General features: G+C 36.5%; 1 protein-coding gene across 1 annotated transcript in view; it reads left to right on the plus strand.

The window, feature by feature from the left end:
• Positions 1 to 1,110: 1,110 nt before the first annotated feature.
• KCNMB2 (potassium calcium-activated channel subfamily M regulatory beta subunit 2) overlaps positions 1,111 to 27,272 on the plus strand; it is a 212,621-nt gene continuing 186,459 nt past the window's right edge. Inside the window, exon 1 of the mRNA XM_016158467.2 lies at positions 1,111 to 1,571. The gene's annotated coding sequence lies outside the window, so the exon portion shown is untranslated. The remainder of the gene's footprint in view (positions 1,572 to 27,272) is intronic.

The raw sequence follows: 27,272 nt of genomic DNA on the forward strand, positions 1-27,272 counted from the left end.
GAAACATGGTTATGGTTGGAGATTTTTCTAAAAAATCACACTTTATTCCTGAGGAGAAATTGTGATCAGTCAAGTAACAACAAAAATTCACACACAAAAAAAGGCTTTTCTTTATCAGACATCTGAGCAATTTATTTATTCAGTTCTTGAATATAATAAAATAATGAATGTTATGATCATAATAATATTTCTAGATTACAGAACTACTAGTAATTAAATAGTGATGATTTGTAATCATTGACCTTAAGATTTTATTTTGCAGGAGTTTTGTCTATTTATCACACCTCATTTTCAATTCTATAGGCCAGTATAGTATTATTTCCATTTCTGTTCTTATTTCATCTGCTCCTCTCCCTAAGCCCCTTCCCCAGAGGAGACCACTTAGTTTCCATAGTAACTACTACAAACTATTGTTCCTGGGGTAGCAGGAGGAAAGAAAGACCAGCAAAAGAAAAAAGCTAAATCTGGGTAGTTGGAGCATAACATATTTTCTAAGTCACTATGAGCTACTAGGAACTTTTTTCTGCTTCCCTATTTGGAAAAGCACTTAGAACTTTTTAGAGCAACATTTCCAGACAAGTAAGTAATACCCTTGCCTCTGACCAATGGTAAGAAATCCCTCTTCGAATGTCCAGGATCATGGTTGTCCAAAGGGGGAGCAAAGTAGTGTATACGACCTCATCCCTTCTAGCCACCAATCGTTCTTTCCATTTAGACAGTAGTGAACAGCATACGATTGCCTCTAACTGGAACATAAAGCTCTGTCAATCAGCATGAAATAATGGAGGTGCTCATTGATTCATTCTATTTGGTACCTAATTTGAGATTTTATATAAAATGTATACCTGAACCCTACCTACCTCAGTAATGATGAGAACATTTACTATTGGGATTGATTCTTTTACCTAACTCTAGAGAATGCTTATTCTTTTTTTGTAACTGGCAAGAGGAGGAGTCCCTTGCTAGGAGTGAGAGCATTGTTTGGGGATCCCAGAGTGTTTATACCCAACTTCACTTTCCATGTAAAAATACCTAACTGCAAAAGAAATTCCTTCTCCTATAGTTAGAGAGGATTTGGAAATCTGATCCACTAGGCAGGATGGAGTAAGTCTCAGTCTCCTAAGGACGTCTCAGCCCTCTCTCCCTTTTTAATATGAAAATTCAAAAGGAGTGGGGGAGTGATATTGGACCTATCACAGCATTGCTAACAGACAGCCTATTACAGTATTTAATAAAAACAGAAACAGCATGCCTATCATAGGCTAATAATCCTACCTCCTGCATGCTTTAAAAACAGTATGAAGCAGCTTTAACAGAGCTTCAGACAACTAATTTCAAGCATGGCTGTCTAGCGTGCCTGTCACTCCTATTGTCCTTCCAAACTCTTTCAGACATTTTGAGCAGGGAGTATTAAAGCTATGAGTTAGCAAGGGTTGTGACATTAATGGTCCAGAAAGGCTTTAGGCACGAGAGGTAATGATGATTACCGGTGGCTGTTCGGAGGACTGCACTGGATCGCTGTCATTAAAAATTAAGCGTGGCTTTTGAGGAAGATGTGACAACTACCAGAGGTAAGATTTGCATGTAAAACAAAGGGATCTGTTGCTGTTTGGGGCTTTTTGTTTGCTATGTGCCCACTGGGTCGTGAATTGCAGCCAGGTGCGGAGTGAGAAGCAGGAAGGGGAGAGAAAGGTGTGGGAGACGGATCTGCTTAGAGCAAAACACAGTGGATAATATTATGTTTTATGGCAGAAATGCCTCGAGGACAAACTGGCTCCAGGCTTGTAGCCTGCTGAGTGTGCATTCCACGTTGCTTTTCCTGTGGAGTAGAATGCTTAGAGGTCACGGAGAAAACAGTTTGTTTCTTATCTATGGTGCCAGCTGGAGTGTTAGTAGGGTTGAGTGAAGACTTTGGTGGGTGGGAGGCAAATAGGTACAAGAAAAATAAAGAGAAAACTGTCCTTAAGACTTAAAACCTGTTAGATAAATATTTTATTTCCATGGTCAATATGTGTGATGGCCAGAGTCTAATTTTTTAAAAAGCGAAATTAGAAGATTACAAAGGATTTCCCTAATAAAGAACTACTTCGGATTTAATCCATTACAAAAGAAAACTGAGTACCTTCGTCCATTTTGCATATTGAAAGGCTGGTCCACGCTGTTTGTATTAATGGTTTTACTAAAGCAGAGCAAGAGTTTTAGACTGAAAGGGGGGCTTTCTCTCTGTTCTTGCTCTTGCTTTTAAACAACTGCTGGGGCTGCAGACGAAAATGGTGATTTGTTAAAGGTTACCGACTTGACAGTTTACATTCTTTTCTTCTTTGTTTTTTTTTTAATGAACAGCATAAAAGCACAATTCTCCTTGAAAGATGAGGGGGCAGTTGGGTTTCAAAGTCCAGTGGATAATGAGTGGATTTTCAGAGAAACTTAATACTGCTTTGTACTTTATTATGGGATCGGTATAGCTCAATGGGAAAAGCAAATGTCAGGAAATCATAGGCTGAGATTTTTAAAGCAAAAAATGCAATGATCAGAAACTAATGTTCCCCCAACTCAATCTATGGTGCAAGTTTCAGTATTTGTCATTGCATATGACCCTCAATGTGAAGTGGCAGAAACAAGTGAGTGAATTTCTCAGTGCTGTTGTGTTATTTCCCTGATGGACTTCACAAACTCTGAGACGTAAAGATGTTGCTTTAAATTTTGAAAAGCCCTGTGTTTTGATGCATTGATTTAGTTTTAACGAATGACAAAGATACACCGTATAATTGTATATTTATTTAAAAAGTAACATCCATCTAAAAGTTCTATATTAATGCAATACTAACCAGAAATAAAAGTGAAATGTAATAATAGTATGTTTGTTTTCAGCTAAATACTGAAATTAAAATTAAGTGGGCTTTTTCTATGATGCGGTTGAGTTTGTACATTTGTGAACCTCTGTGTATTTACTGCCATTCACATATAAAGTTGAAATTATTTTTCTGTCATGTATGGTATCTGTGTTTAAAGTTGTGTATCTATTTTTTTCTAAATAGCGTGATGAAAATTACTGAAACTCTTTTGGCTAGTCTTTACATGACCAATAACACATGTCCATGAAATAACTGTATAGAATTTCTGATGCAATTGATGGCTATGACATAGTTTTCTGCTTCTATATGGTCAGTGGAATATGTGACCTTGACCTTGTAAAGTCCCATTTTTTAGCCAATTGCGTTCACCAGTCAAGAACCCATACAGAGAATTCACAATACTCAAACGGAAAAATAAACACTTATGTTTTACTTATGGCTGTTTACAAGTGAATATTATTTTTATTCTTTTCATTAATTTTGTTTATTCAAAAAAGACTTCATCTGACTCTGGTCTTACCAATATATTCTGAATCTAATCACAGCAAATATTTATTATAGGGGAAACTTGTGCCATAAAACCTATCAACAGAAGAAAGTATTTTCTGTGGTCATGCTCATAACACTTTCTGATAAACTAAAATGACTTTTCGTAATTTTCACAAATTTATGTAAAAACTTCTTATATTAAATCTTGATGGTATAGGTGTCTAGACTGGACCCCTGCAACATGAAAAATATAGAGGAGATATGGATTTTTTTCTTTGTAAGCTGTGGGAGAAACCAAACCAAGTAATTTAGTCAAAACAATCTGCTTGGTGTCATAAATTAATTTCATTACCTATTTATATTCGTAGATATCAATCAAAGCATTTCCAGGTAGCCTTTCCCTTCAGTTTATGCTATATCTAGTAATGAAAAACCAACAATTCTCCAGCTATATAGAAAGCAATTATAGAATCCACCTTAACATAAAAAATAAGCACAGCTTCAGTTAGTCTGTTTTCTCAGTCACTAAGAGTAGCACAGCCATCATTCAGTCACCAAAACCCAAGTCACCAAGTCCAGAACTGTCTTTTTTTTTCTCTCTCCCCCATATACATACACAGTCATCAGTCTACTTTATTGGTAGATATTGGACCAGACATTTCTCAAACTAACACAATCTTTTCTTTGATCATCTCTCGTACTCGCTTTGGCAGCACATATACTAAAATTGATCATCTCTCTTCTCTCATCAAAATACGATGAAAAAAGAATCTTCCAAAAATATTACTGCTATGATATCAAATAAGCAGACTACAACAATGTATATACAATATAATCTTAATTTTAGTACATATCTGTGTATGGAAAAAAAAACAGAAAAAGTATATCATTTTATTCTATTTATTTATCTGTAGGGTTGCTAAATTTTTTCAGATCAGGCATTGTATTAAAGGTCTAACATCATAAAAATTTATATCTCCTATTTCAAGCATGTTGCCATCTTTTCCATTATCTTACTTTGTCTTACCCACTATGTCTTCACCCCAAATTCCAAAGTCATTTTTTTGGTCCAAAAAAGACTGAGCAGAAGTATCATTCCCTGATCAAAGCCCCTTCCTCCTTCAGTTTCTTGGTTTATCATGAAAAACTCAGCATTATCTGTTCTCAGAGACTGACCCCTAGATCTGAACTCAGAGTTACTAGAAAAGGAGGTTGTGTGTGAGTGTATGTGTGCATGTGTTTGTGTAATTCTCCTTACTTTACAGAGACCATTTCGATCTCTTTTGCTGGCTTCTCATTATCTCCTAAATATTTAAATGTTGGAGTGTTTCAAGGCTCAATGATACATCTCTTTTTCTCTAAACTTACTCTCTAAATGAATCCAATCTAGTCTCAAGACCTTAAAACTATCCATACACAAATAGTTCACAAATGCTAATCTCTAACTTCTACTTTTCCCCTGACTTCCATACTTACATATTAAACTATCTACATAACATTTTCACTTAAATGTCTTTTGGGTATCGCATATTTAACATGTTCAAAATCGCATTTTTTAATTTCCACACAAAACGTCCTCTCCTCTCATGTTTTCTCCTATGTACGTAAATGGAAACTTAATTTTTTCGCTTCCTCAGAAGAAAAATGTTGATGTCCTCTTTGAATCTTCCCTTCACATATCACAGTAAATCCCATTGGTTTTACCTTTAAAGTGTATCTAGAATTCAATTCCTTATTATTCCCACTGCTACTACTCTGGCCAAGTTACCACCAACTCTTGGATTACTGCGTGCACTTTCACCATTGATCTCTTGCTTCTGCTTCCCCCTGCTTCTATACACACATTTTAGTCTGTATCCAACACCAACGGCCATTTCAAAATTGAAATTAATCATAACATTTTCTGCTCCAAAGCTTGCAACATCTTCCCATCTGACTACAGAAAAAGATTTAGACCTTACAGTGGGCCACAGGCCATGTGTGATCAGCCTGGCATCCTCCCTGGCTCGTCTGCTACCTCTCTCCACTTAGCACTTTACTTAGCCACACTGGCCTCCTGGCTGTTCCTCAAACCTGTTACACACTCTAGAACCTCAGAGCCTTTGACTTTGCTATGCTTGCTGTCTGGAAAATTATTTTCCTAAGTAGCCAAATGATTCAATTGCTCACTTTCTTAAGGTCTCCGCCAAATGCCACTTGATCAGAGAATTGTTTCTTGAAAACTGTATTTCACATCATACCTGCTTGCACAAACTCTATTCTTTTTTCTCCAAAACATATCAAATAATCCTCCCAAAGTATTACATGTTGCATTTTTATTGTCTCCTTCCTGCTAGAATGTAAACTTTATGAGAGCAGGGATTTTGTTTTGTTCCCTGATATATCAGTTGTAAATTAATGAATGAATAAACTGATGAATGTAGGAATTCACTGTGTTTTCCCCCAAGAAAATCCACTGGTAGCATTAGACTCCAAGCATGAGTTTTTCAAAGCTCTGTGCCATAACATCCTGTTACTTTTTCTAAAGAAAAAGATACTGAACACCTTGAAGAAAGTCAAGGAGATTTATCAAGATGATTTTTTTTTCTCCTCTCTACATAGGAGGGAAAAAATCACATCACTGATTCCAATCTATGTCAAAGCAAATAAAAATTCAATTTATCTGAATTTGATCTTATCCAAAAGATGACTTCTTTTTCAAAATGACATCTTCACAGATCTATACAAATAACTACAGACATAACCATGTCCTATAATTTTTCTGCTCTCCGTGGTTTTGAGAGAAGGGATGGCAATGCCAGGATGGAAGGTACAGTTGGGGTCAATACCCCTTTCTGAATACACAAGCCCGAATAGCCTGTGTGGAAATAGGAAATCAACTAATAATAATCTATAAATGTACTATTCATTTGCCTTCATTTATTGCTCTCAAAATCAGCATGGTCAGTCTTGTGGTCTGGTTAACAGTGACCTCTCTTACTACTCACCAGGTACGTGTTTTCAAATAATTAAAGTATATTAAAATAATCTTATTGTCCAAATTGGTGCAAATAGTAATGCCCAATATTTCTAGAATGTTCTGTATTTTAGGGAAGTAGTCTTATGTGAAAATGACATAGCATCTGAGACAAGCATAAGCTTTAGAAACAGAGAAACTTGGCCTGAATCTCACCTTTGCATTTTGTAGCTATGCAACCAAGGTCAAATTTTTAAAGCCTTAGCAAGCCTCAGTTTCCTCACTGGTAATTGGTGACAATAATGCCTTCCTCTTTGGGTCAAAGATTAAATGTGATCATGTGTGCCAGTGCCCTACTGGAGTACTTGACACAGAGGAGATGCTTGAAAAGTAATAGCGTCCTCACTATTATTGTCATTTAATCTTCACAGCATGCCTGCGCAGTGGATATTATACTTTCCACTGAACAGCTAAAAAAAAAAAAAAAAAAAAAACTAAGGTATAGAAAAGTTAATCAAATTGCCCAAGGTCAAAGAGCTAGTAAGCTATTGAAATTTACTCTCCCTTCAGCCATAGAGACAGACGCCTGATAAACAGGACGTCAGATTAACCATCTTTAATGTATTTAGTGATTACAGGCTGCCAGTGATTAAGGGAATTTTTTAAAAGGGAAGATCTGAAGAAAAGATTTTTATTTCCTCTATGAACATCACAGAAGCCTCATGGATTACTTCCCTAAAGAAAAAAGTCGACTTAAACTCCCGTGAAACTACTTAAATGAATGCTAATTTACTCATTAAGAAAACCACAATCTCTAGATATGCAGTATAATGGAGCATCAGAACACTAGCTTCATAGCCCTGAAGAGCTGATTTGAATCCCAGTTCTGCCCATCACCAGTCATTTAAACCTTGCTGAGCCTCTCTTTCTTCAGCAGAAATGTAGATAGTAATAGCACGTCACTCACGGGGTTGTGAAGATTAAGTGGGGTAATTTGGCACAAATTAAGTGCATAATACATATTACATATCAGCACTTTATTATTATCTAGGGTGATACACACACACACACGTATACATGTATATGTATGTAAAATGACACTGAGAAATTTGTTTTAAAGTATCTCCTTTAGTTTTTGTTTCTTGGTATTGCATGTCTCTAAGTTCATTCAGTAAATATCATTTAAGAGTGATTTAAGCATCAAGGTATCATATTAGAGTTCAAGGTGTTTGAGCATCTGGCCAGTACCAGAAGCAGAATTTCCTAAATGTGTGACATTTGTTCATTTCTTATTAGGTCCAAAATGAAAGAGGCAATTCTGGAAAAAATCAAGAAAATGTCCGCTTTTCTGAGATAATAAACCCAATTTTATGCATTCATTTCAAAATGACTTTAGCCTAGTGCCTTGCTTAGACATCTCCAGCCTCCAGTTTCAGAATTTTTTGTCTTCACCCTGTCTATGATTGCACTGGCTGAATTACTGGTAAGCTGACCAGAGGAATGCATCATCACATAATATGACCTCGGCACGGGACAGGCATGAAATTGGCAATCAGCATCATCAGTTATCCTAGATTTAACATTATGAATTTCTTAACACAAAGGCATTCAATTTCGTTTAATTTCTCAATAAAACTACTAATCTACTACATAGGCTAAACTTTTCTTTAATCAGTTCTGAACTTTATTTTGCACCTAACTACTTAAATTTCAAATTTTTAAAGATTAATTTGTGTTGCTAGTGATTGTATTTGTGTAGATGTTTCCTTTAGTATTTTGTCATTTCCCATAAAGGCAACTAGTCCCTGTTAACAGTAATGTATGTGTGCTATGTGCCAATTCCTGACAACCCTATGAATGAGGGCTGATGTCCACAATGATCTGTCCTCAAAAGCTCTTCTCACCTCCTGTAGACTTATGCCTATGACTTCTCTATGGAGTCAGTCCTTCTCACATTTGGTCTTCTTCCTATTTTCTCAGCATTGCTGTCTTATCCAAAGGACCCTGCCTTCTCACCATGTGTCTGAAGCAAGACTGCTTCAGTTCTGTCATGTTTGCCTGTAACGTTTCAGGCAAAATTTGTTGTAGGGCCTGCTTTTTCATTTTTCTGGTGTTTCGGGGCATCCATAGAGCTCTCCTTCAACACCATATTTCAAATGAGTCTATTTTTTTCCTATCAGCCTTCTTTGCTGTCCAACTTTTGCATCAATATATAGGAATTCCAAATACAAATGTGTGAATGATCTTAGCCTTGGTCTCTAATGACACATCTTTCTTGGTGATCTTTTCTAGTTCTACTGCTTTTCTATCTCTTTCCAAAAGTATGGATATTCCTTGCCATAAAAATATGACAGATTTTCAAAGTTTGGTTTTTTGAAAATCCTCACATGATATTGCTCCTATTTGCTCCAAGAATATTTTGTGCATAATCCTACCACGGTCCTTTACATACTGTGCTATCATCTTTATTCGCTAATTCACTAACCTGTTCCCCTCTTCTCCAATTAAATCGTAAGTCTCTGGAGGGTAAGGACTGGGTCAGAGCCATTTTTTTTCAGTGCAGTATTTTCACAGTATTTTCAGTGCCTAGTAAGAGTTCTTGGCAGTAGTTAATGCTTCATAACTACTGGATCAATAATGTAGATACTAGATTTCTTAGGGTCCAGTTTGACCTCAGGAGGGTAAATGACCAAGTGGACAAATAAATCATTCACCTTAGAAAGAGTGCTACATGGAACTATTTTATAAGAAAACCCCGGACCTGCCATGTGATTACTAACTTCCCATTCACCTGCCCTGTCACCTCTACTCTTTATATTCACAGATCCATATCAAATACTTTTTTTGACAGTTCCTCCATCCTTTCCTCTCTACTGTCTGCCCACAGCAGCTACCCTATCTTTCTAAAGAGCATGCCGAAGGCTTTCATTCGAAGCCAACTTCAAGTCTGACAGCCTTCGACAGCAAATGCCCAAGCCCCCTCCTCGTCAAAGCTAGGGTGATAGATGAGCGTGGGTGAGAATTTCAGCTCAGGAGGAGGGGAGGAAATAAATCAGCTGTCAAAATGTCAAGCCTGCCGACTTCTTAGGAAAGAAAGAGAAGATGCTTATATTACTAGAGAGGAGGGCTTTGGTCTACATTGGCTAGCATTTGTACTAAGCAGGGAAAATGTCAGATGAATCCCACATGCAGCTTCCTTGTCATCTTGGTGTTTTCCTGACTGTGAAATTAGGACTCCAGAATAGTCTGTACATAGGAGCTCATTTTCAGTTTTCAACAAATTTCAACAAATTTCACTGAATCCTTTGTACACTATGGTGTAGATAAGGCTTTTATGGAAGAGGAAAAAAAGGAGGGCTTGTGAGTCCTGATGTTGCCTGGTTATTCATAGAATCATATTACGCACAGACTTTCTTTGATTGGAAATGATTTATAAAACCAGTCGCCGTAGGCGTCTATCAAAGGAGGATTCAATTTAGAACTTTGTCAAAATAAAGCCCTTGCTATACTACATATGTCTGGGGAATTCCATTGTACTTTGTTTGTACACAATTCATGATTTTATAAACAATGACTTTGATTTTGTCAGGCTTTTTAAATCTTTCTTTTTGTTATTAAAATTTTCACTAGAAAGCTAGTAAAGGTCAAGTGTATGACTCTATAACTCTTATCCACAAAGGTAAAATAACTTTCAAAGTGAAACTCTTAGAAAGTTAAAAATAGGCAGCAATTTAAATGCAAGTCTAGGCTCTTTCTTGCTTTGCATAGATATAGAGGATCATTTTTGAACTGCTGTATAAGGCGGTTTATGAGGAGAGAGAAGAACTTAGTAAATCTTGCCCATGAGATAATTCATGAATGTCTTGAGTTTGGTTTGGTATAAGCATCTAAAAATTTCTGACCATGTAAAGAATTTGTAGCTCCATCAAACTGAAGTATAATGTATTTTCTCAGAGAGATTGTATTTCTGTAGCAAATCTGGAACCACAGATTGTATTTGGATTTTCTTTTTCATTTATTAGTATATTCCAAGTGAAGAAATTAAGGGAGAAAAAGCAACAACCTAATATCCAGAAAAAAATAATTCCTAATTTTAGAGGCAAAATTATAACAGGATAGATCTAGTTTCTTCCTCTCTGTGGGGATGATCAATGGCTGGTTTAACTTCGCTTCCTAGTGGTTTTATTTGATCCTGTGTGGTGTTTGGGCTCTCTGTGTAGACAAGGCACGGTAACTATTTGCTTTAAAAACATAAAAATAGAACAGCACAGGACTCAGTTCTCTGTTGGAATGAATAAGAAGAAAAGTTGAGAGAGAAAAAAACAAAGTTCATATCTAAAAGAGAAGGAAAGCTTAGATAATATGTTACCAAATTTGAGAATATCTTTTTGGGTATATAAATGATAACAGCAGCCCTGGTACAGAGAAAACTGGCTAGGGAATGTCTATTGCAACCTGTTTCTCAATCCCTAGGGCTATTTCCTCATTGACAGGTAGATTTAGTGTCTGCTGAACTGAAACTGAAAAAAAAAAATGGTATAAAGAAAATAGGAGCTGTAGTCTGATTTATATGCCTATATAAAAAGTTGCCTTGTATGTAAATTTGATGTCAGATGGTGTTTAGTTTGTTTACCAGAAGATTCTTCCCCTGGATCAATGAATGTGCTCAGGCGTCCATATTATTTTTAAAAAATCTGTCCTGCTACTGTTTAATTGATCAGTCCTCATGTCATGTCTATGTTCATTCAATTATTCGTTTATTCATTCGACAAATATTTATTGAATATCTGCTATTTCTAGGCACTATGATGAGTATTGGAGTTACAATATTGGGTCAAAGCAAAAATGAGCTCCTCCCTGCCAACCATGAGGTGGCAGTCCTGGATGAGAAAAACATTATTTAAATAGTCACACTAATAAATGTAAAATTACAAATGTAGTAAGTGCTAAGAGATTATTCAGTTGGAGACATTAATGTAGTCAAGGATGTCAGGGGAATCTTCACTGAGGAAGAAATGACTGCGATGCTAAATGAAGATGCATAAACATGAAAAAAATAAAGCAAGGGTGGAAGTAGCAGGGATTAGAGGAGAAGCTTTCTAGGCAGAGAAGAAGCACAAGCAAAAACTAAAGCATGGTACCTTCACTTACTCAACATTTATCAAGTGCGTGTGTGTGTGCATATGTGTGTGTGTGCACGCTTCTGTGTGTGTGTGTACGTGTGTGTGTGTGTGTGTGTGTGTGTGTGTGTGTGGAGAGGAAGAGGGGGAAGGAAGAAGGAAGGGAGAGAGGGAGAGAGAGAGCATTAATTTCCTGCCATTATGGAATTTACATTCTAGTGAAAAGTAATCAACAAAAAAATTAATAAATGAGATTTTTTTTAAGCTTGTTACATAGAGTAGATGAGGACACTGCCTTTTGTTATTTACTTATCACATAGTTATACACATGCATCATTTTCTCTTTGCTTCTTCTACTTACAATTATTGTGAAAAGGGGAACTATATTTTGTAAAAAGACAGATTTATGGAATTGTAAGAAAGTTGACCTGGGTTCAAAAGCCCTCTAGTACATGTCCTTGGACACATCATCTAACTTTTCTGAGCTTAATCTCTATTTGTTAAATTGGATAACATCGTGTACATTATAAAATTTTGGTTAGTATAAGTTGAATGTTTTGTAAAAAGTTGATCCATATGAATTTGCCTATATTCAATTATTTTCCCCTACGAAAATGGAAATTTAATTATACCTAGTAGTCTTCTATATTTTAATACATTTCTTTTAAAATATTGCTGTGTTCCACACTATGCTTTGCATCCACTTCACACATCAGCCCCTTGCCTACTACATATATAGTATATGAATATATATTATATTATTTGAAAATATATATGTATTATGACTATAATAATGTTCTCATTTCTGGCCTAAAGAGAATTTCATCAACACCAAGTAGGCAAACTCTAAATCCACCTCAATGCTTATCTTTGGCTGTTCATTTTTAAAAGCAGGTGAACAAACAGCAATTTTAATAGTAAGCTAAAGCAAGCTGTTTTCTAATGAGAGTTCTGTTAAATAAAGGTCAGCAAGAAAAGTAACAACACTCATTCTCACTTGTTTATGGTCCATCTGGGCATCATGCAAACTTGCTCAAATTTCTCTCCTGAGCACTACCTTACCTTGAGTATATCTAAATCACATTACACTCCACCCTGGCTGGGATTCTTTGTCATTAATCAGAATAGCAATGATATTTTCAAATTGCAACTTCAAGAAAATGCACATTTTGTCTCTTCAGCTATCTTTCTCTGCCCCTGAAATATTATCTAAAAGCCCCTTGACCAATCAACTAAAAGAAACTCTTAGCTTGAAAAGGTCACTGTTATATTGGTTATAAAGGTAAATGAGCTAGGAAGGAGCTGATGTTGTTTTAATGTTCTTAGTGTTAACTCTTCAGACTTATCAGCCCAAGGAAAGGTTCTTTGTCAAATGTTCCCTTTGTTAAAAAAAAATAATTTGTGCCAACAATGCATTATGTTAAAGGAGGTTCTCAAGGAGATTACAAATTGCTCAGGAATCATAACAAGTTCCGGGAGTTAGGTGTGAGACGAATGCTGTAAGAAAGGTACACAGTGCTTTGGGTATTTTAATGAACATATAATGATTACAAATAAAAGCCAAGAAAAGGATAAATCTCCACGAAGAAGCACCAGTATTAACAGGGTCGCTATCTCTCTTAAAATCTCTCTCTCCCTCTCTATTTCTCCCCCCACCCTGTCTCTTACCATTTATGTGGCAGTTATGTTACATTGAGCACGTTAATTAACATCTTTTTGTCTTAGTTTCCTCCTCCATAAAATGGGGCCATAATACTTGGCACCTAGAGATTTTGTATAATTTCAATAAAATCATGTACGCAAGGTGGTTAGCACAGTGCAGCCCGCAGTAGCTTCTCAGGAAGTAGGAGGAGGTAATCGTGTCAAATGTTACAAAGAGCTCAAAGAGGAAAGTCTGGATTTTGTGCTTTTAGATTTTACTAATTCAATGGAGAAATGGGAGATCACTTTCCAAAACAATGCTAAACGTCAAAGTCGGGTTCAATGGCATTAAAAGACTGAGCAGATGATGAGGAAGCAGCCCATTCTTTCAAAGAATTTTTTCCCCAAAATGAAAGCAGGAGTGAGAGCAGTTGACACAGAGTCAGTAAGCATGCGGGAGTGGTATAAACACTCTTTCTTTCAGGAGTCTGGTCGTGAGGGCATCTTGCTAATTGATGCAATAGCATCTTATCTTATTTCGTATGTTACATATGAAATTCACACTGAATCCATCTATGAGTCCCACTACATTATGTGATGAGCATCATCAATCCCATTTAAAGACAGGGAAAATGAAATTCAAAGACATTGAAAGTACCTGCCCTAAGTCCCACAGCAACTAACAGCAGGCCCAGCCTTCCAGCTAGTTTCTCTGACATTAAATCCCAGGTCAAACTGCCTCCCTTAACTATGAACTCACCACCTCTGCATGCTTCACCAGAATTTTGATATTTCCAGAGAATAGCTTGTTTGTTTTTGTTACAATTACTCTTAATAAGACTTTTAACATGTGTACAATGATACACACTATTTATTGAGCATTTCATAGATGACAGGCACTTTGCACAATATCAGCAGTAGCTTGTGAGCCCTTAGTAAGTGCAAGGTATTGTGCTCAGTGTTTGATATGCATTCTTTCATTTACAGCTCAGACAGCCCAGGAAATGAATGTTTGTACTATTCTCATTTTACAATTGAGAAAACTGGGGCTCAGAAAGAGTGATGAGCTTGCCCAAAGTAACACAGCTTGTAGGTGGCAAAGCTGGGGTCTAAGCTGCAGCCAGCCCAACTCCCAAATTTTCAAACATTGCATTTGATACCTGCTGGCCATTTGACACCTTTTCTGTCTAAGTGCCAATGTGTACAGGCCCCAGGTGTGCATGTCTAGACTGCGAGACCTACCCAGTGCTCCAGGAAACAGAGAGAAGCACATGACTCATGCTCAAAGTTCTTGCCGGCAGCTGACCCAGGCAATCTGTTTTCCTGTGGGTTAATATCTATCTCTGCTCTCTCCTTACCCTCTCTATAAATCCCTAATGCATGGAGCTGGCCCTCATCCACATGCTGACCCAGGTTTACAGATATAATTCTCAATGGGAACTATGGAATGATTTAACAGTGCTTCCACCCCAAACTTCTACCCACACTGGAAGCTGTGAGAGAAAGGAGGGTTAGGCAAAGAAGCAAAATATTTTGTAACAGATTTCACATATTTTCCTTAAAATATCATTAAACTGTTTTTCTATTTTTCTACAGTCTTATCTTTGAATAATAAAATAAAATAATTTTATTTTTCTGCCACCAATCTCTAAGATAATTCAGGTTGATAACCACTTTCAGATAAAATATAAATTATGTCCCAATTCTCCTCACCTAATATTTTTCATAACTCGATATCTATCAGTGGCATCATAAGCTTTATTTTCTTCCCATCCCATGCTCCTAAAACTAGCTTTGACCTCATCAATGTAGTGTATGGGCTGCTTTCCTATAAAATTACCTTTCCCTAGTCTAGGCAAAATTTAGACCCAAGTTTTGTGGCTTTTTTTAGTAACTATTTTAGCAACAAATATAATAACTATTCTTGCTTTTGCTTTTCCTTAAATTATAGAAATTCAAATACTCTATTACCCTGAAATTATTATAATTTATATTCAAAAGTGATGATCTAATAAGTTACACATTTTAAGCTTCAGTAGTCTGCCAGATTTGTTAATAAATACCAATCAATTCTGACAGCACCCTTAATGGTGTTTAGATTTCTTTCTTTTTTGCTAGATAATGCAGAATTCAATGTTATCCATATTTCAAAGGAATAATAAGAGCTAAGGGCTTCTTACTGGTAGTTCTTCAATAAAGATAAGCAGAAAAAACTGCCTTATGCCAAAGTGTTATCACTCCTTGTCAACAAGCTTCCTGTAAAATGATATTGAATTAATTTATATTCACAAAAGCAAATCAATTTTAATAAAACATTAAAATGAAGTTCAAACTGAACCTTCACCTGAAACTTGAACTTCCAAATTGCTGTTCATCTAAAGCCAGTTAAGATTTATGACAGATATATAAAATGTGAGGAAGGAAACAGATTTCTTTTATTATTCTACCTAAGTGCCATCTGGCACCATGCTCGATAAAAGAAAAATATACATGGTTTGGGGCTAGCCTTGGTCGGATTCTTTTTACAAGATTTGATGAAAAAATTATGAAATATAAACTAGATATTGGCCAACATAGACTTTTAGGATTGCCTGTTGAAAACAAAATTACAAAGCACATACATGAACAAACCACTTGAAGGAAAAAAATCATGGGGAATGTGCCCCAGAGACAGAAAGGGAGAGTGTATGGCTGAGGATAAGAATGTCACCCAGCATACTCTGGTCAGCTCCAGAGATTCTTAACGATAGTAGGGAATGTTTCAAATTGGTTTTCCTGAAAATAAAACCTTGAAAAGAAATAAAGTTAGACATACAAGAGAGGATAGATAATTGGAGGAAATAATTGAAAAGGAATATACCAGAGCTGAACTGTTTTATCAAAAACTATTAATTGCTAACATTTCTTGATTACTTATTTTTGAGTCAGTCACTATGCTATGTCATCTTATCCAAAGACAAATCCATGAGTAGGTTTTTATCATCTTTATTCTTCATATAAGGAAACTGAAGCACAGAGAAGTCAATAACTTCTTTAAGTTGCACAGTTAATGATTATTAAGACCTTAATTCAATTTCAGGCAATCCAATCCTGATTCCAGAGTCTGTACTCTTAATCACCATTGCCAAGAAATTCCAAAGCACTATGCTTTTAAAATAATAAATTTCAGAGCATATGATTGTAGGTAAATTTGAATGAACTTCTAATAAAAATTTAAACCCTAAATGTTTACAGAGTCAAATCCTAAAACTACAATTAACACCAAAACTCCTATTATTTTGGAATATAACTTAAAGTTATAGTGGGATTTATAGAGTACACAATTATTTATGTTTAAATAAAAAAATGTTTGTTCTATTATTAGAATCAGCTAGAATCTTATTAGAAAAGATATTTCCTTCCTTCTTCTCTGATGCAGAAAAAATGCCCAAATGCAAATCAATTTAATGCAGTTTTTTTTTTAAACAATGAACTACTAATTTCTTTCATGAGACAGAACCTGTGCTTTTGATTTTTCTTAAAAATAAAGAATTCAAAATTATACTATTTCTATGAAATAAGTATACTTTACATTCAGAGTCATAATTTGGTAAGATACTAAGATTGATAAAGAGATTAAAAGGCATGTCCCTTTGCCCTTATATTTTCTTGCAAACTAATATTGATTTGTATTCAAAAGAAATACCAAAACATATAGGTACCATGTAAAGGACACAGGTCTATTCCCTCTGAAAGTGACTTTATCATGGATAGGAACTATCTTGAGAGGACATCATGAGACTGGAACAACTCCTTCATCAGCGGTTAGCTGATAAGAGCATATGACTAAGTTCAAGAATATTGTCATTTTACCTGGGATTTCTTAAGGACAATGCCTTCTGGATGAAAAGGGACATAATATAAATGATGGACTGACACGCCAGAGGAGCTGGCATATTAGAAAATTGTCTTCACACACTGCAACTGAAAGCTCTCATGATACATATTGCTTAGGTTGACCTTACAATTCGGACACCACAGGAATGAGTGTCAAAAGAAAAAATAACCAGAATATTTACTACTATTCAGCAATAAAATAGCTCTTCACTATCCACAACTATTCCTCTAGCAAGGGTCTTCTTCCCTAGTCCATCAACCACCAATGTGTGAGCAGAGGGTCTGATTTAATCTAATGGAATCAGATACTATTAAAAGCATGAGCTTTTATATCTGGATTGACCCCTGCTCTTCCAATACTAGTTGTGTCACCTCTAAGTCAATTGATGATTTCAATATCAGTTTCTACATTTACAAAATGGATTTTCATAATACTGACCTTGCAAGTTTGTTGGGAGGTTCGAGTGAAATGGCACATAAAATATGTACTTTCATGACAGGTGATCAAGTCAAAGAAGTCATGGTTATAAATATATCACCTATGTTAACAAAGCCCTATGCCACTATACACTTTGTGGTGCATACAAATTCCCACTGTATTATAACTGTGTGTATGTATGTATTTATTCAGATGGACTGTCTCTTGTTCTTAATACTAACTCTATCTAAAAAGAAAAAAAAAAAGGTAAAGTCTCTGACTTCAAGAGGTTTACAATTAAGTAATGAAACCTGTACGTGATGTGATATATTAAAAAGTAGAAAGTTCTAAATCTCATACTAGACTCATAATGTGCTTTGGGACCACCAAGGAGGGGAAGGCTAATTTAGACTGGGATTTTGGAAAGCTTATGGTATAGAATACCGTAGAAGACTGGATATTTGATCTGTGGCTTAAACAAAGTTGAGGACAGAGTTCTAGTCAAGATGATGGAGTAAGTAAAGGCTATGCACAACTTTTTCCACACTAAACTACAGAATTACCTGAAGTTCAGCTGAACAGAAATCCTATAGCTAAGGATATATAAAATAAACCATGGTGGAGACTGGTAGGAGGGGTGGAGACATGGAATGGGCTGGTCCTACACCCATGTGTGGTGGCTAAAAATTGGGAGGGATAGCTTAGTTGTGGAAGTCCCCACTGAAAAGTAAAAAATCCCAGTCCTACACCAGAATCCCTAGTCCAGTGTTCCAGTGCCAGGAAGAAACGTTGCCATAATTTATGGCTGTTAAAACCAGCAAAGATTGTGGCTGAGTGAGACAGAGGGTTACTGGAGTCTGGGCATTCCTCTTAAAGGGCCCGCACACATACTTACTTGCTAATGAACTCTCTCACTCTGAGCTCCAGTGCTGGGGCAGCAGCTCAAAAGGTGCTAAGGACATATGCAGAGGAGGTGAATTGTCTGGCTTCAAGGTAAGGGCTCAAGGGGCAGCTTGCTCCCACAGAAGTACTGGCTTAAGTCTTTGTTCCTTTGCTAAGTCCTCCCACAACTCAGCCTGCACACACACGTAGGTGCCATATCTTAGTCTCCATCAACCTTGCTAACACTGTTTGCCCCTCCCCATGATTCCCTGAGATATTCCCCCACCCAACTTGCAGGCCTACCCAAGCCACTTCCAAGGGCTTTTCAATACAAATGACCTGTCTTGATTCATGCTGTGCATTTTTCTAAAAATTTCTCAAAGGTTCACAAACCCCAAACAAGCAGCATATGTTCTTGGCATGCCCCATACCTCTTGCTAAGCAGTTGCAAGCCCAGCACTAATGGCAGCCAGACTGAGTTCACAGCTTAGCCTCTCCTAGGTATCTTGAAGCTCAGCATTCATTTGCAGATCACTTTATAGTTCATACCAAGTGGCCTCAGGCAGGGCACAGGTAGAGGCTGACCTTGGCCTGCACCAGAGTCCCTCCCTAGAGGCCCGGAACCAACATACCCAGTGCCAGATTTAGACCACACCAAAGCATCATCGAACCACCTCCACAAATGACACACCCAAAGGGCAGACTCAGAAGCCACCAGAGCCTCACTAAAGTGGATCTTGCTACAGAGCATCAAGCCCTACACAATAGCTCCTCCACTGTAGTCACAGCCAATAAGCCTGAGGGTAAATCCCTCCCATTAATATGCCAACAGGCTCAACTATAGCAGGAGAGCACATGCAAGCAACCACACGAGGGACACACCTGGAGCATCCAGCTCAGAGGACCAGGGAGATTGTGCTATTGATCCCACAGGACATTTGCTACTTAAGGCCATTCAACCAACTCTGGAATATATAGCAGCTCTACCTAATACAACGAAATAAATACAGGGAAGTAGCCAAAATGAGGAGACAAAGAAACATGTCCCAAATGAAAAACAAACAAACAAACAAACAAACAAAAAGCTCCAGAGAAAGAACTAAACAAAATACAAACAAACAATCTATCAGATGCAGAATTCAAAACACCAGTTATAAGGATACTCAATTATCTCAGGGAGGACTTCAAAAAACAAATAGGAAACATAAAAATGGAGATAGAAAACAAAAGAACCAATCATAAATGAAGAATATAATAACTAAAACGAAGAATACATTAGAGGAATCAACAGTAGATTAGATGAAGCAGAGAGTCAAATTAGCTTTTTGGAAGATAAGATAGCAGAAAACACCCAATCAGAACAGTAGTAAGAAAAAATCATCCAAAACATGAGTATAGTTTAAGGGGCCTCTGGGACAACATCTAGCATACCAAAATTTACATCATAGGGCTATCAGAAGGAGGAGAGGGAAAGCAAGGGATTGAAAAACTAATGACTGAAAACTTACCTAACCTGGCAAAAGAAATAGACATCTAAGCATAGGAAACAAAGTCCCAAATAAGATGAAACCAAAGATGCCTACACCAAGATACATCCAAAGGTTAAAGACAAGAGAGACTTTTAAAAGGAGCAAAAGAAAAGCAGTTAATTACCTACAAGGGAGCTCCCATAAGACTGTCCACTGATTTCTCAACAGAAACTTTGCAGTCCAGAAGAGATTGGCTTGAAATATTCAAAGTGATGAAAAACAAGGACCTACAACCAAGATTACTGTACTCAGCAAAGCTATCATCTGGAATCAAAGGACAGGTAAAGAACTTCCCAGACAAGAAAAAGCTAATGAAGTTCATCACCACCAAACCAGTATTACAAGAAATGTTAAAAGGACTTATTTAAGAAGAAAAAAGATAAAAAATGTGAATTATAAAATGGCAATAACTACATATCTATCATCAATTACTTTAAAAGTAAATAGATTAAATGTTTTAATTACAAAATATAGGGTGGTTGAACGTAAAAGAAAACAAGGCCCTTACAGATGCTGCCTACAGATCTAAAGACAGACAAAGACTGAAAGTAAAGAATTGAAAAAAGATTTCATAAAAATGGAAATGAAAAAAATAAAGCTGGGTAGCAATACTTGTATCAGACAAAATTGACTTTAAAACAAAAGCTATAACAAGAGACAAAGAAAGACTCAGTAATTCTATTCTGGGTATTTACTCAAAGAAACCCAAAACACTAATTCAAAAAGACATATGCATCCATGTGATCATTTCAGCATAATTTACAATAGCCAAGATATGGAAACAACCTGTGTCCATCAATAGAAGAATGGATAAAGAAATGGTATATATAGACAATGAGACATTACTCAGCCATAAAAAATAATAAATGAAATCATGCCATCTGCAACAACATGGGAGGAACTAGAGAATATTGTGCTGAGTGGAGTAAATCAGGCAGAGAAAGACAAATGCCATATGATTTCACTTATATGTGGTATCCAAAGAACAAAATTAATGAATAAACAAAACAAAAACAAACTCATAAATACAGAGAACATTTTGATGGTTGCCAGGTGGGTTAGGGGGATGGGTAAAAAAGGGGAAGGTATTAAGAAATACAAATTGGCAATTACAAAATAGTCATGGGAATGTAAAGCACAGCATAGGGAATATAGCCAATAATATTGTAATAACCATGTATGATGTCAGATGGGCACTTCATTAGTTATATAAATGTCTGATCACTTTGTCATACACCTGAAACTAAATTAAATTCTTATTCACAAGGTGTGAATAAGAATTAGATGTGAGGAGGAAATAGATGTCTTAAAAATTACAAAGTGAATTAGACACAACTTGGGGATTTATGGAATGTGGGGAGTGAATAAAAGAGGAAAGTGACAGACATCTCGACTTTATAAGCACATAAAACTGAGAAGATTATGGTAGTCATAGTCCACAGAGAAGAAATGGAACTGATGGAAGAGCATGAGCTTGGTTTAAAACATGTTGAGTTCGAGATGAAGGAAGGACATCCAGATGAGGATGTCTCCCATGAAGTGTAACTTGCAGCTCAGGAGAGCGAGGAAGATTTCAGAGCCATTTTCATGATTCAATTGTTTCAGGTAGGGAGGGAGCCTGTATTATTTATTAGTTGTCCTGGGTGATTCTAATATGTATCCAGGTATGAGAATCACTGACTTAGAAGAATTGAGCATTGGATTAAGGCCACAACAGAAGTTTGCTTTTGGATACCAAAGGCTCTTTTTGTCTTCCAAGATGGGGGATAGGGCAGTATTGGTGTGGGAGGTAAGGAAAGGATAAATTAACAGCAGAAACATTTTAAAGAACATCAAAAGACTTTATGATAGATGGTTTGTCTGAGAAACTAGAAGATGAGATGCTTAGAGTAAGATGGAAAGAGTAAAGCCAAGTTATGAAAAAAATTTAAAATGTCCCAAACAACTACTAAGATTGCTCCAGAGATAAATAAGGTAGTGGTCCATTTACTGCTTCATCCTCTCTACTCTAATTAGTTGGCCACTCCATGATACAGAAAAGGTTATCTTGTCTTTCTTGCTCCTCTTAGAAAAAAAATGAAGAAGAAAATTTATAAACAGGGAAAATCAAGAAAAAGAGTAAAATTATAGAGCCTCAGAGAAGACTTTAAGCAGAAGTTATCAAGAGTGAGAAAATCTAAGTTGCAGACTAAAATATCTGTGAAATCACTTAGAACTTGTCCATGACAGCATCTTGGAGGCCACCCGCCCAGCTCCTTCCATTTAGATAATGAGTAAACTGAGGTTCAGAGATACTCTGTGATTCACTCCATGGATCCTGCAATGTTCTGCTTTATGACCTCTACGATGCCGTTCCTGGTCAGCAAAACGGCTGCAGCTCTTCTGTGAGGATTAATAAGAAAATCTGTAAATTGTTTTTAGCTGCCTGCAAGAGAGAAAAAAAGTGTTCAATTTCTTCTTTATTGCCGTTATGAAGTGAACCAGATTGAATTGCTGCATCTCTTTAGAGTTTCTTATGACTGGTGTGAAGCTTCCCATTTTAACCCAAGCCAATTTTAAATTGCCCATAGAATACACAGATAACTGTAATAATTCAGTTGCCACACTCAATACATTGTTTGAAATACAACCAAAGAGAAAGAGGAAAACTAGCCTGGAGAAGCAGGAAGATAAAGCCTGCAAAACTGTAAAAAGACAAATTTCAGGAAACTAAGAAGGGGCAGCACATGGTGACAAAACCAGTGGGTGTCCTGCACTGCTGGGGTCACAGACCATGGACAGGAGCTTTACCCCTCTCTGGGCCTGGGTTTTTTCATCCGTAAAGTGAGATGAATAAACTAGATCACCTCTCAGTTCCTCTCCATTTCTGTTTTTTAATTTTTGCCAACATCCTCCAAAAAGTATTCTGAAATAATTCAAAACAAATGTATAGAGTACCTCATGGATCATATTCCCAGTTTATTTTTTAATTATAAACTTATGTCTCAACTTCAGTGTTCTTATCTGTAAAACAGAGAGGAGTACTGGAATAAATCGTCTCCCCCGCTCAGCTCTGTGCTTCAATGGCCTTTTCACTACCTTTGTATAGTTGTATGAGGCACTCGGTTGGTTGCTATTTACCTTGCATGGTTGAATGCTCTGTTCCCACATCCCATACAGCCAGGGACAGCACTGACCAATGAACACTGTATCTTGGTACGAACATCCCTGGGCATCTTTCTCTTTTTCTTCTTTTCTTTTACCTTACCCAAGTGTGCAGTATTATTCTTGGGTCATCTCAGGAGCCCCGCGGACATGTTGAAAAGAACTGAGAAAGCAACAAAGCAGAGAGTGATGTGACAGGGTGACATGCACTATAGGTAAGCTAGATTATCCCAGAGAACTGTGTTAGTTTTGCATTTATCCTCTCGAATTGGTAAAGAAATCAGTTGATGGTTGTTATGCATAAAGAAGTCACAATTCAAGAGAACGGTATTGGTTTGGATGTTTCAGAAAATGGCTAGAAGACAGGAAACTAAAGAATGCAATGTTTCCTGGCTTTGGAACTGTCTGTATGGCTGCAAACTCAAAAGAGTAGAGGATGATGATACTTGTGGGAATGCTTTCTTTCATAGGGAGGTTATTTTTCTTTTCTCAGTTGAATTTAGGGTTGTTTCATGATTCTAGTGTATATTTTCTCCTATTTAAATAAAATGGCTTATTAAGTCACAAGTTTCAGGTTTCAACTCTAGCATATTGGAGTTGTATGGGGGTTTTTTGGTCTTTCAAATTCTCAATTATCTTACTGTAAAAATTTTCTTGTATTTGATCAATTTTCTGAAAGACGCTCTGTTTAGATTAGCAAACTGACTTAGAGAATGGATACAAATATCTAGATGACTCTAGAAAAAAAAGTATCTTAATCATTTTTTTTAGGTAACCAGTATTTGATCTTTACTAGTATTAATTATCCAACTGTGTTTAGATCTCTAATTAATTTTGCATATACAGAAATCAACTCACACAAACATATTTAACAAATGTGCCATTTTACATAAAATTTTTTTCCTCTGCAAACTAGAACACAGTATTTTCAGTGATGAGAAAATATATACAAATTCAAGTTGACAGCTATTCACAGAACCCTAATATTCCAATATCTTCTGGTGTATGTTACCATTTTGAAAAATAATTATTAATAGCCTGACTGAAAAGTTGCTTAAGAAACATTTTATTTCAAATTAGGCCTAACTTTTTTTTCATTTTAGATTATATAGATGCATTGTTAAAGCCATTTTCCTTCCATGTATTCAATTTATTTTCAAGGTTCAATAAAAGAAAAAGAAATATATACGTAAAATGAAGAAAAAATTGATAGAAAGAAAGGAGAGAGGAAGGAAGGAAGGAAGGAAGGAAGGAAGGAAGGAAGGAAGGAAGAAGGAAGGAAGGAAGGAAGGAAAAGAAGGAGGGAGGGAGAGAAGGAAGGAAGATCTGTCAAGTAATGAGTCAGTTAATTTGATTATCTTAGATCACCAAAAAGACTATTTCCAGTCTTTCCAAAATACTTTGTACCATTTGGTTCAAATGTTTTCCACTGATGGCTAATTTATTAGCAACAACAGAAGTGTCTGAGATAAGGCAGGGTAGGACCCAAGTAACTGACAACCAGTCAGGAGGCCTTTGTCTGAGAACCTAAGGTGAATAAGAAACACCGAGAGTCAAAAGGATGGAGATGTCAGTTTGGAGGACATTTCTCACAAGAACAAATAATTCAAAATTAAACTTAATATAACCCCCTAGTGAAGCAACTGCTATTCCCAACTTTCCCCTTAGGACTCTTCTTCAAATCTTGAGATTTCTTTTGTGGGCAAACTGAGCCACAAAACAGAACTCAATCAACCAGTAAGTCAATCAATAAGATCTAGGTATTTCAGATCCAAAGTCCAAGTTTTCTTCCCCTAAATGTGTTGAGATGATTGATTTTGCTCTCTAATGTGCTTTGAAGAAGCACAGTAGAATTTACTGACATAATGATAAAGATTTGAACATTAGCTAACATCTTTAAGCACTACATGTCAGACATGTGCTAAGTGATTTCTGTCTTGTCTTTTAATGGAATCTTTGAAATAACTCTATGAAGTAAGTGCTATTTTTTATCCCCATAGAGGACAATGTGACTTGACTAAAGTTATTTGCCCAAAATACCACAGCTAGTAAATAACAGAAACAGGATGCAAACCAAACCCTGCATGACCTCAAAATCTGTTATTCTCCAGATGTTTCTGGATACGCAGAAGCCCACAGAGAATATTAGTTCTCTGAGGCTAAAAGCCATGTCACATATTGCCTCTGAATCCCCAGAAGTGTCAAGGTTAATGCTGGGCACACAGTAGGTAATTTTGAAAAATACCTGTTGAATTAAATTCACAAATGAAAATTCTTTGTTCTAATGCTTTATCCTATCACTGTGCTATGCAATTCAGTTTGAATCCATAAAATTTTAGTCATAAAGATAATGTTATTTGAATGGGAACAAGATAGCATAATGAATAATAGATTTCAATCTATTAAGCATAGAGCTACAGCTACGGTTTAACAAGATAATGCAAGGATTATTATAAAATGTTAGGAGATTACTGGAAGTGGCACATGATCCCCTTTGCTGTCAATAAGTACAAAACAATGCTGAGAAATAGACTTTCTTGTTTATTTGTTTTTATATGAAAGCTATATGAAGTTATGCAACTATACTAGAGTTAGGACAGCCGGGTTTTATTCTTGGTTCCAAAACTAAACAACTCTGTGACTCTTAGCAAAAGGCTGATCCCTTCAGGCCTAATCTCCTCATGGTTAAATGTAGGGGAGGATCAGATTAGTTGATTTATAAGGCCCTTCCAACTTTTAAATCCCATCATTCCTTAATATTGCTGCATCAGATTCCAGTGTTAGTATAGTCAGAAATGCTCACTTTGTAATATTTTACCTTTTGCAAAATGCTCTGTCAGGAAATCCAAAAGGCATTTTATGGCAAAACTCAGTGAGTAAAGAAATACAGCATCCTTTTAGCCACAAGCTGGACTGTAGCAACTATAGCATGTCTGTGTAAGCCAAGAGGAAATTCGGTTGTCTCCTTTGGTGTGGACCAAAATAGTATCACCGATACTTAGCATGCATGGAATTAGTGCCAGTTCATGTTTAAACAGAATTTCTAGTAAGATCGTCCATAGCACAATTTTATAAAGAGAGACTTGGGAAGTCTTGGTGCTGGTTTCTATGCCTACCTCTCTATTAAGTAGCTGTGTTATCTATGTTAACTAATGTGACCTTTCTGGATCTGAGTTTCTCCATTCATAAGAAGAGAGAGCTAGATCGGATGTGTTACCTAGTTCTACAACAAGTGATTTTATTGCGACAGCAACAAATACGTTTTAGTTAATATAATCACTTGCTGCCTTGTATGGAAAGCAGTTTCTGATAATTGGAGGGTCTGTTGTCAACCAAGGAGATGATAGGTGTGACCATCAGGTTTGGCACAGCCAGCCCAGGACAAATTGTTCTGCCTAATTAAGAGAATGAGATTGAGAAGTCCCAAAGAGAGTATTCCAGGAAAGAGGGGACCAGTAAGGTTAAGTGTTGGCACTAAAAAAGGGGGTAAGGGAATAAAGAAGACTCAAGAAATATAAGGCTAAGAGACCTGGAGGAAAATACTGAGCTTTATAAACCCTCTCTTTTGCATCCAGTTATAAGCTGTCAATAAAAGATACACTCTCCAATAATGTTGATGCAACTGATTTTTTATTCAGAAGGTAAAATTACTAAACCCAGCTTCAAAATCTGTGTGGAGAAACAGCTAACATGTGGATTAAAAATGCTTTGTAATGAAATGTGCTATAATAGATTAATCTGATTTTGCAATATTGACAGCATCATAGACTGAAGGACCCTTTCAACTGGGCTGTGAACAGACAGCATTTAGGTTCACTTCTGGATATGACAGTTCAACAGAGGTCTCAAATTCAGACACCTTTAGGAGACAAGTTGAGTGAAGCCAGAACTAAGACAATAGACACTATAAAAACTTGGAGCTGGAGAATGCATGCCTTATGGGAAAGCATTCGAATTTATTTTGCTTTTTCTGTCTTATTTAAAAACAAAATGAATAAAAGAAAGACATTGTGCCAAGCAAAACACATCTGTGGGCCAGAACCAGACAGCTTGTAATCTCTGAAAGAGTCATTAACAAATCAAAGGACATTCAGAGGAGAGTGGTCAGGATATGAAATAACTCACAATTGTGCAGTATGTGAAACAACTGAGTTAACTGGAATTCTTTCATTTGAAAAAGAGAAGCCTCTGGGGAACATGAGCATTGTTTTTGACCTACAGAGAAAGTATGAGAGATATTTTACCTTTCCACAAGGTGCAAAACTGGAAAAATGGGGCAGCCATTAAGGATTAAATGAGTTAATATTTGTAAAGCACCCAGAACGGTGTCTGCACAGAGCAAGCACTGCAGAAGTGACTATT

This window comes from Rousettus aegyptiacus, unplaced genomic scaffold, assembly GCF_014176215.1.
Source record: "Rousettus aegyptiacus isolate mRouAeg1 unplaced genomic scaffold, mRouAeg1.p scaffold_m13_p_4, whole genome shotgun sequence".
NCBI lineage: Eukaryota > Metazoa > Chordata > Mammalia > Chiroptera > Pteropodidae > Rousettus > Rousettus aegyptiacus.